Raw genomic sequence first — 11,689 nt, forward strand, 5'->3', positions numbered from 1 at the left:
TTCGGTTAAGTCAAGGTACTAATCTTGATTAGTTGTGCCACTTAACACTTTTGGTTCTTAGCCTCTTCATTTGTTAAATGTGCCTAATGATGCTTAATGTATGGACTATGTGAGAACAGAAAATATATTCAGTTAATCACCTGTCAAATAGTAGATGCCAATAAAAATAATTCTCAATATTATACCATTTGATTATTATATCTACTGCTCTATGAAATAAGTAGATTTTTAAAATATAACATTTATCTATAACACACATAATTTTCAAAAACTAAACAAATTTACCCAGTTCCCAGGTTAAGAAACATTTCTATCATCCTAAAAAGTCCCCCCACTAACATTCTCTTCTAATCACTTCCTTCCCAAGAGTACCTGTATAATGACTTCTATTAATTTTGCCCATTTTTTAACTTTATATCTACTTCCTAATCCCCCAAATCTCTCACTATGTTACCTTACGTGATCAATAGAACTTTGCAAATATAATTAAGTTAAGGACTTTGAGATGGAGCAATTGTCTTCGTCCTAGATAATTCAGGTAGGCCCAGTTGAATCACATGGATCCTTAAAAGTACAGGACTGTTCCTGGCTATGGTAAGGCAGAGACAGGAAAGGGTGGAGAGAGAGACAGACAGAGAGAGTGGGGTGGGAGAGAGAGGAAGAGAGAGAAAGTGAGGGAGATACAGAGAGATATAGAAAGAAAGGGAGAAAGAGAGTGATATGCAGAAAAACAGAAAGATAGAGAAAGAGAAAGAGAGAGAGAGAGACACAAAGAAAGAGAGATAGAGAAAAGAGAGACAGTGAGAGACTGAGACAGAGAAAGGGCATAAGAGAGACACAGAGAAAGACAGCAGAGAGAGAAATAGAGAAGAAAGACATGGGAGAAGATCCAACATTGCTGACTTTAGAAATGAAGAAAGGGGCCATGAGCCAAGGAATGCAGGAGGCACCTAAAAGCTGGAAATGGCATGAGAAGAGGTTCTAAACTCCAGTGTCTAGGAAGGAACACAAGGCACCTTCATTTTAGCCCAATGAGACATGTTCAGACTTTTGACCTAAGAACTGTAAGATAATATTTTTTTTTTGTTTGAAGTCACTAAGTTTGTGGTAATAACTAACGGCAGCAATAGAGAACTATTGTAAGTATGTCCCTATGGCTGGAATTGCTGAGTTGTAGGGAGAAACTGTCAAACGACATCCAAAGTGGTTCTACCAATTTATGCTTCCACTAAGAGTGCATGAGAGTTCTAGTTTCTCAACATCTTCCTCAACATTTGGGCTTTTAAAATTTTCACCTTTTCTGGTAAAATCATATTGTGAATTTATTTTGTAGTTTTCCGATAATAAACTTGAACACCTTTTCATGTGTCTATGGGGCATATGGGCATCCTGTCTTGCTATGTGACTGGTAAGTCTTTCATCTATTTTTCAATGCCTTTTCCATATTCAATTCTGAGAGATGTTTTAAAATATATATTCTGAATATGAATCATTTTTTAGACATATTATTGCAAATATCTTCCCATCTTCTTCTAGTCTATCAGTTTTGTCTTTCATTCTCATACTGGTTGAAGACAAAAGAAAAGACAGGCATTCTTAAACTTTTTGTGTACTGTTTTTAAGAAATACTTTCTACTCCAAGATCATAAAGATTGCCTCCTATGATTTCTTCTAAATCATTTATTTACTTATTTATTGCCTGTATATTAGATATGCAATCCACCCATAAGGCAAAAGTTTTAAATATTTTATAAATGAGAAAGGTCAAGTAAAGTATGAAGATTTAAAAAACAAATACAAAGTGAGAGAAGATCTTGAAATTTGGTCTTCCACCTTACTTGTCTACAAGCACTGCTTTATCTACTGACCTTGTGAAGTCTTCCTTGATATTCCAAAATCAAATTTATATTTTCATTCCTTAATCCCTGCAATTCTCAACACCACTTATAAAATGTGTTTGTAACAATGGTAAATATTGGATGTATTTGTACATGTTGCCTTTCCCGCTGGATTATTAGCCCCTGTGATCAATGGCTATCTCATTATTCATCTTTATGGGCCTCACAGAGTTAGCCCAGCATAAAACCGCTGGAGCTCATTACATGGTTGTTAAAAGAGGAGTAACTGTTAATTTCTCTGTTTTATGCTTCTATTTTGAATTACAACAATGACTTGCTATGTGACTCAAAAAGTCATTTAAAAAATAGTTCTCTGGCATATAAAGTGACCTGAGAAAACAATCGTAATTTTTTTTAATTTTTTTTTTTTTTTTTTACAGAAAGGTGTTTTTAAGTGGCAGATAACTATGAGGCTTGCTAAATTTTATAGTTTTCTGTTCTCAGAAGGTTCATTCTTAGTTACTTGTATTACTTGTACTTAAATTAAAAAGCACATCAAGTTAATGGAGCCTATTATCTTGAGCTACATTTTATGTTGTCAGTGTGTTTAATCCTCCATCTCTTTACAGACTCAGGCTGCCTTCAGAGAGCCATTTGTATTGGCTCAAAATGCCTTAGTATGTATTCTTTCTCATTGGTTCTTTTTCGAACTCATGATAACATGTGTTTTCCTGTTTCCTGGTGTCTTTTTTTTTTCCTCTAAATTATTGTTCTCACAACTTCTACATAGTTTTCTATCATTCCTAAAATGCATTTACATTTTTCTAATATTTACTAGAATATTAGAAAATATTCTAGTATTTTCTAAATATCTAATCACTTTCCATTGTCTTACTTCACTAATTTGTTAAAGTCAACATGATAGCTATGTAACATGTTAAATTCAATTTATCACTCTGACTCATTTGATTCTACTCCTGGACTCAACACATTTTGGGTGCTTTAAGGATCTCAATTGATCTTCCAATGGGATAGTAGAAAAAAACAAAAGATTTTAAGTGAGGTAGCCATTGATTTAAATTAGGGCTTTGCTACTTATTAGCTTATGTCCTTGGACAAAGTTATTTAACTCTTTTGGGTTTTTTTGGTTTTGTTGTTGTTGTTGTTGTTTTTAAATACAGGATTACTGTGAGGATCAAAAAGAAAATATATTAATGCAAAATACTTAGCACAATGTCTGCAAAACACTAGGTGTTTAGTAAGGGGTACTATTTTTTTTTTCTTCCAGAGAATACAAAGTTTAAAGATAGATGCAGAATATTGATTGATATATTAAAATGTATAGGAGGCTAATAGCTAGCCAGTGAGGATTCTTGAGAAGTAGATTAGCTTGATCAAATTTGAGAACAGAAAGAATACTTTGGTGACAGTGTAGGATGAAGATGACAAAATAAAATCTGTACGGACTAAGCAAGTACCATTAATGAGTAAAGAAGTGGGGATTGTCAGATCAATGGTGATCTGGAGAATTCATGCAGTGTTTATATATTTTAAAATTCCAATGATCACTATTAAAATTCCTTCCTGACCAAAGAAAACTTTGGGGAACTAGATTGTCCCTGGTAGTGGGCAGTATGTCATCCCTGGGGTAGAGGATTGACATGATACCAGACAAACTGAAAACAAGGAATAAAGTAAGGCTCTCATCATAGTTCTCTAAGTAAGAAATTACAAAGAACCAGAACAAAACAGCTGTTGCCATAGGGATAAAGAGACAAATTCCTCTAAGAGCAAAAGGACATATACCTGAATAAATTAGTTGTTTTAAAATTTAAATATTATAAAAAGAATTTCATTACAAATGCTTACAAAGAGATAGCTATTAATGATATCTCTTTACATAAAAGAATTAACCGAAAATATATCTTTCATTTAAATCCTGATTCCTAAGTATAAGAGGTATTTAAGTAATCATAAATATGCAACAGTTTCAAAAATATATTTGAATATATGTATAGAAGTGAACATAAATTATACATATATACATTATAAATTATAGACAAATCAGTTACTTTTAATTTCATCATGTGTTTTTTACTGTGAAGATCATTTTCAGCTTTTCCAATGAGCATCACAGTATTTCCTTACTAATCCTTCAAAAGAATAAGGCAAATGCATTAATAGATTTCTATGCTACAGTGAATGATGCTATAACAATGAAGGGACTACTGATGACTCACAAAAGCAGGTTTAGAGTTTACCCGAGGAGTGAAATCCAGGTCCTGGAAACTTAAGTTCCTGGAAACAGAAGAGCTGTATTTCTTTGACTGAAATACAATTCAGTTCATGGTAATGTTTCCTGAAATTATTCCTGGACTTTATAAATAACTACCATCTACCCAGAATTAACTCTGATTAGCCCACTTTGCATATCCTATTTATAATACTTATAAAACGACTACATGATCTTTATGTATTATGGGAAGATAAACTCACAGACTTGAAACAACGTGACCATATTTATAGTATATGTTAAATGCATGGTTTAAAACCAGATCTCTTTTCCTCATAGGCTTTGTGCTTTTGATGTATCACATGGACAGTTCTACTTCATTACTCATGAAAATTATTTGATGTCTGTAATACCAATGGCATAGTTTTCTTATGAAGACAGGAATACAAGGGAGCATGGACAGTAATTAAAAATTGACATCGGCAATTCTCATTGAATATAAAAGTTTCCTAATATAATTTCACAGTATACATAAAGTAATTTTAGACTATCCATACTCTATGACCCAAAAACCACATAGTAGAATAGATCTAAAGAAATAATCTATGATAAATATAGTTAATAATACTGTATTTTATATTTGAAAGTTGCTAAGAAAGTAGATATTAAAAGTTCTCATAACGAGAAAAATATTATAACTAAGTGTGATGATAGATGTTAACTGAACTTATTGTGGTAATTATTTTGCAATGTAAATATATATTGAATCATTATGTTGTATACCTGAAACTAATATAATGTTATATGTCAGTTATATCTCAAAAACAACAAAAAAGATGAATACAAAACTTAGCATACGAAATTTATTATTATTTATGCCTACAGCACCTGGTCTTCCTAAGCAGTCTCCCATCCAAGTACTAACCAGGCCCAACTCTGTTTAGCTTCCAAGATCAGACATCAGGCTTGTTCAGGGTAGCATGGCCATGGACCATGGATGGTGGCTCCACTGAGCCATGAATCCAGGACCTTCTGCATGTAAAGCAGATGTGCTAACTGCTACACTATAGAACCACGCTGACATGCAAGATTTTTTTAACATATTGTTATTTGTAACTCTAAAAATTAGATAACAACTTATGCAAACAAAAATTAGTTAAGATAATTGTTCTATTACACATTTGTATGATATGGTATTCCAAATACTAAGAATATTTGTAATTAATGTACAAGAAAGTGGTTATAGAAAAATGTTATCGAAAAAAAAACAGAAGATAAAATTGTATATGTAAGATGGTGAACATTTTATATGTCTATCCATATCTTTGTATCTGTTTTTCTTTTCTTTCTTCCTTCTGTCCTTCTTTCCTTCTTTCCTCCCTCTTTCCTTTCTTCTTACCCATCCATCCATCCATCTAACCACCCATCCACCCACCTACCTATTGCAAATATTAATGGTGTTTGTCAAGGACAATAAGATTTTTTTTTTTAATTAAACTTTTATTTATAATTTTATGTTTCTGCTTTAAACATATATTGTTCTTAGCTTTAAAATAAAATCCATACTACTTTTTAAAATAATGGGTTTTGCCTGTAGTGTACCAAACAGCTTTTCTTTTGACAGTTTTAGAGTTTTAGCTCTAGAACTTAGCTCAAATTTGGCCAAAGGTAAAATCAAATGAACAAACAAAAACACACTTATCCTCACTAAAGCAAGGAGGTAAAAAGAATAAGGTGGAAGATAAAAAGCTGAAGGAAATTTGAAAGAAAAAAAAAATGACGGGTGGTAAGAATCATATTTGGTTTGAATAAATGGTACTTCTTAGAGAAACAGGAGGTGGGGAATTATTATTTTTAGATACTTATTCTCTAAGGGTATATGGACTGTGTTTGCTCTACAAAATCAAATAAATGAACCTTCTCTACTTGAACTGTGCTAAGAACTGCTTCCATCGAGTAGAGTAATTCCTATTTTAATATTTTATAAGCCTTATTTTATTCTTTATTGACAAGAACTATTAGTTGTAGCAGTGATCTAAAATATAATGTACTTATTTTATTTGTGTATGTAAAGTTATGAACCTCTTAATATAGTATACAATTTATAAGGGTATTTTAATTCTTGGCAGGAGCCATGAAGAAAAAGAGAGAGTTCTAAAATCTCCTTGATAAATGCCTCTTAATATTTTAGTAAATAAAATTCCCGCCATGACTACAGAAAAACCCACTTCACTCTTAATTTCAAACTATGATAAACTGTGGATTATGTTTTAGTGAAGTGTCAGAACTCTCTCAAAGAAAGGAATATATTCATGTGTCTGCTGGAGCCAGCTCATACAAGCTCATAAGAGTCAACTGTCCCATTTTCAAAAATTTTGTAATCTGATTAATAAACACAGTTATCATTAAAATTATTTTTAGATACTTATTCTCTAAGGGTATATGGACTGTGTTTGCAAAAGTAATAAGAACTCAAAACTCAATTGTTACTTCTTAACCGCTGTACTACATTTTACTCTTTTCTATGCTCTGGAAATTATTTACATCTGTTGTATCTGTATTCTGGAAATACTATGTAATGGTGACTACTTCAAATCTCTTTCCAACTCCACCTTCACAGGTGCCGCATTGATAACTTGAAATCAGTAATAGTGGGAGAATTTCTATCATGGAAATAATCAGCAAATTCTAAAACAAGACTTCCATTTCCACCCACCTTCCATGGAAATCTGGTTGGTAAATATTTACCAGCAACCACAGAACATATTATTTCTTCATGACCTCATCTTTTTTTCCCAGACACATCCAAATGCCTTATTTGGATAGCACCCATTTCTCTGTACCATGCATCATAGAAAATAAAATAAAATCAATCATGATCCTTTTTAAATTTAGTAATTGCTTGGTATTATGCCTGGTGCCAATCAATAACATTGACACTATAGAGTATATAAAGGCAGATAAAATACAGCACTTGCCTTCATGCTGAGGGAGGAGGAATGAATAGATATATAGTCAAGTACGTACTGCTTTCATACTGAAGATAATGCATATCTATATAATATTGTCTAATATTTAAAGTATCTTCATAAAGCCTCCTTCGTACGATACTTAGAAACAACTCTGAAAAATAAGTCAGTATTCTACCCACTTATCCAATGGAAAATTCAAGACATGCCCAAAGTTGTAGAGTAAAAAACAATACAGAAATAAAACAAAATCCAATATCCAATTCCTTTTAATTCTGCATTTTGTGTCATTTGAGTTCTTCTCTATTTTTAACATTTGTTGTTGTTTTTTTTAAAAGGGGGCTTCCAAATTCCATCTACCAAACTTAGTGAAACTGCACCTGGATACACCGAGCTTTTTAAGGAAAACTTCAAAGGCCTATTATGGCAACCTGAACATTATTGGTCTATATTATGAAGTATAATTATACAGTGACTCTAACTCTGAGAATTCATCCAATCCATAAAGCAATATAACATTACACTTGAGATAGCAGCCAGGACAGATGGATTGACAGAAGACACATATGCTTCTACCTGAGTCTGTGCTTCAGGTGTCTAAGACATTGATGGGTACAAATAGTCTCCAGTTTAGAATGAAAGGCTATATAATGAAAAGTATTCTTTCAAAGAATAAGACCACTAAAAGAGACAAGATGCATCTAATGGAGATGGAGGATGAGATACACTATAAGTGCATGAAGAGAACTGTAGAAAAAAATGCTTAAAAAGCCAAAAACTCAGTCAGATTGATGATTTGAAATTGGAGAGGTAGAATAACTCACTTGCAAAAATAACAGAATCGATCTGTTTTTATTTTTAAGAATGTTCAGTAGATTTCTGTGGGAAAAGGTGTATTTGAAGGTAAAAAAAAAAAAAAGGCATAGTTATTAAGCTATAGACCAAATCTATCCAAATATATCCCAGATAATTTGGTATGAATTGATTAATGCCACTGTAGAATAAATGCAGCAAATAGAAAATGCATAATAGAGGAAAAAGAGTTACTGTTTCTTAAAGGGTATATGTGCCTCATTGAGAATTATGCCAGGAATGAGCCGATATTAAGGTGGTTAGTGTGTAGAATGTCTCCAGGATATAGTAGAAAAAATGAAATTTTGATACTTATATAGGCAGATAGGCAGCAAGTCTCCATAGCATAGTGGTGAGACATAGAGTTTGGAGTCTATCTATGTCTTAGCTTATTAAATCTGTTTCCTTTTCTATTAAAAAAGGGATAATAAATTTATTCACAGGCATTTAATGAGAATTAAGTGGGTTAACATTTATAAGCCTATAATTGAGTCTGAACATAGTTGGTGTTATATAAATTTTAACATATATATTAAATTTATATATAAACATATATACATACAAATATATAAACATAGATAGTCTTATAATTTGCAGCGCCCATTTAGAATAAAATTTGGATTTAATCAAATCAATAATTTTGCTTTAGAATTAATAGAGAAGAAATTAATGTTATTTGCTTATGGTTTAGAGAGATTGGTATTGAGACCTTGAGGTCATACAAGCTTATAGGCTTCAAATGAGATCTATCTAAACTTTTCAGAAAATTTTATTATACTAGTGACTAATTTTGAAGAAAATATCATCTAAAAACTGAGTGACTTAAAACAATGATAATCATTTATTTTCTCTCACTTTTAACTGTGGGTTAGAAATTTGAAAGCAATTTGGTTGGGTGGTTCTGATTCTGGATCTCTCATAAGGCTACACGGTAAAATGTCTCAGGCTACAATTGACTGGGGCAGAGGAGCCCTCTTTCAAGGTGGTTTATACAAGGCTGTCAAATAAGTACAGGTGTTTGTGGGTTTTGATTTCCTTCCATGTGGACCTCCCTACAGGCCTACTTGAGGGACCTTAGGCCATAAGCCAGCTATCTCCAGAACAGCAATCCAAGAGTCCAAAAGGAAAGCTACAATGCTTTGTAAGATCCAACCTCAGAAGTTACACTGTCACTTTTGTCATATTCTGTTACTTATATAGTTCAACCCTGGGGTGGGGCGGGGGTGGAGGGGGCGGCGGACTACACAAGAACATAAATATCAGGAAGCAAGGGGCACTGGGGGCTACTTTATAGACTGACTCTAATAGTCATAAATTATCATTTGTCCTGAAGGGCTGGTATGGACATCAGGTCCACCCATTTGGTCTATTTATACTGTAGGACAATATGTTCACTTCAACAGACATTTATTGAGAGTCTATAATGTCAAGCAAAATGCTACGTGCTTGGTTGCATAGACTGAAGATAACAAAATATTAGATGCAGGGATGTAAATAAGTTAGATGCTTTTATAATAATCCAGGAAAGCTGATGATGCAAAATAATTGATAGTGCAAATAAAAAGAAGATATATCTTACTTGTTCTCTCATGACTTTGGTCAGTTTACAATAGTCCCCCAGATTTTTAGTGAGTCTAAATGAACTTTTAAAGTTGATTCCCGAGTCATAAGGAAAGAACCATTCTTTGTAATGACAGTGATCCCACCAAGTCAGAGATGCTCTCTGGGGCTTGGGCTAGAAAGACAGACAATAGTTAACGTGCTTATCATTAACCCAAGGTGAGTCATGACCATGACCAAATTCAGGGGGATGATGTATACCCAAAGTGAAGGAAACATCACTTATATTTTCGAAGGGTTGTTATATCGAAGAGAAAATAAACTATAAGCCCCGAGGAGATGGATTTCTGTTTAATAAGGATAATTTTAAGATGGTTTGATTGTCTATAGCTTAGTGGTTGCCTTATTTGGGAAAGCCTAATTGACTGTTTATGATTGGTTTTTTTTTAAGTTTCATTTTCTCAGACTTAAGTTCATTAACTCTCGCTTAGGTTTTGGGTTGCTTACATAAGCCACCAAGGTATTAGAGACACCTCAGTCCAACCTTCACATTTAAATACATTTTGAGAATGACCACATGTGTCTTGCTTCAGAAACCAAGCTGAAACAATGAAGTATGATCATACCTATGAAAATATAACTATTGAGCTTCTCTTAACCATCATGCCAATTCTCCTGTGTACTCAGAAAAGTTAAGTAGCATAAGTTTCATTTACAATAAAAATCAGTCTGCCAAATATCTCTTTAAAAATCTAGTAGAAGAGACAGACAAAAAAATTCTCCAAATTCCTTGACAGCATGCTTACAAGGTAGTTCCAAATTCAGAAAGAGGAGGGAGGATAGAGCCAGTGAGATTGCAGCTTGGCTGCTAAATGAACTTGAAATACCATCATCATGCAAAAAATATCATTAACACATTTCAAAACAAGAAGATATCTAATATCACTTCACAATTATTTTTAATTACCTTTTTCTTCCTCAAAATTCTAATGAAATGATTTTGCATTTACATATATTTAATGATGTTTCAATCATCCGTTATGAATGTAGGCAATTTACAACTTTTATTCAACATACTTAGATGTGCACTGTTTATGAATTCCAATGTTTATTAGATAATTGACTAATTAAATTGTTTAGAGCTGCATTAGTTAAGCATGCCCCATAGACTTCATTTTTATTTCAGTTCAATTATAAGTCTTCCATGTTCTCTACTGTAAAACTCTGAATAAAAAAATAAATAAATAAAATAAAACCCTTATACCCTAAGAGCTGTGACTTTTCACAAAGTTTATATATGTATTTACCTTATTTTGCTCAAATCCTATAGATAAATACTAACAGTGGTAACCTGTCATAGGATCTTTCAGGTAACCTGGGTGTTATTACTAGTTCATGGGATTACAATGGTCTGAGGGCAACTAAATGTTGTTCTCTCCCAGGCTATTGCTCCAAAAGATTCTAGTTCATTTAGAAATTTCTATACTTAGTTTTCTAAACACAAAAAAAAAACATTATGACAATCACTGTAGCTATACAAGATATATAGAAAGGTAAAAAGCAAGAATGTTCTGGTTTCTTTATTTCTGTTTTTATAGTATATAGTATTCCACATTTCTGTTAAGTGTTAACAGGAATTTGCCAAGCTTGGATAACTAATCCATATTTAAACTGATTTAATTATCCGACACGCAGGTGATTTTCTAAACTGCCCACACTGAGTTTGCTGAATAAATGTTACAAATGAACTACATATGAGTTGATCAAAATATTCAAAAATGCGAATGCACACTTTCATATATTAAGAGAAGAAAAGGTAAAACTGAAAACAATAATAGAATTTCATAAAGGTTTTCTCCTGTATTTTTGCCTGTTGAGACTAATGACATCAAGAGACATCCCCAATGACTACCCATCACTTAACATCAGTCTTTTCTTGCAATCTAGTTGCAATAGCTTTTGCACAGAGAAGACTCAGTGTGTTTTTTGATTATTGCAAAACTTCAGGATCATCTCAAAGGCTCATCTAGGACTTTGAATTCTCCTAAGATTAGACAGTTGAATTTTCAAGCAGTATTAGAATTTTAACCTTTATGAATTCTTTTTTTATAAACACCATTTCCCCCAACAAATATATTAAGCCGTATTAATTCTAGACATTGTAATCGCTTTAGTCATATAAATTTTAGTATTAATTTCTCCTGATAGATATTAGGAATAAATTTTTTGAAGGACTC

Source organism: Pteropus alecto, unplaced genomic scaffold, assembly GCF_000325575.1.
Source record: "Pteropus alecto unplaced genomic scaffold, ASM32557v1 scaffold7, whole genome shotgun sequence".
Classification (NCBI taxonomy): Eukaryota; Metazoa; Chordata; class Mammalia; order Chiroptera; family Pteropodidae; genus Pteropus; species Pteropus alecto.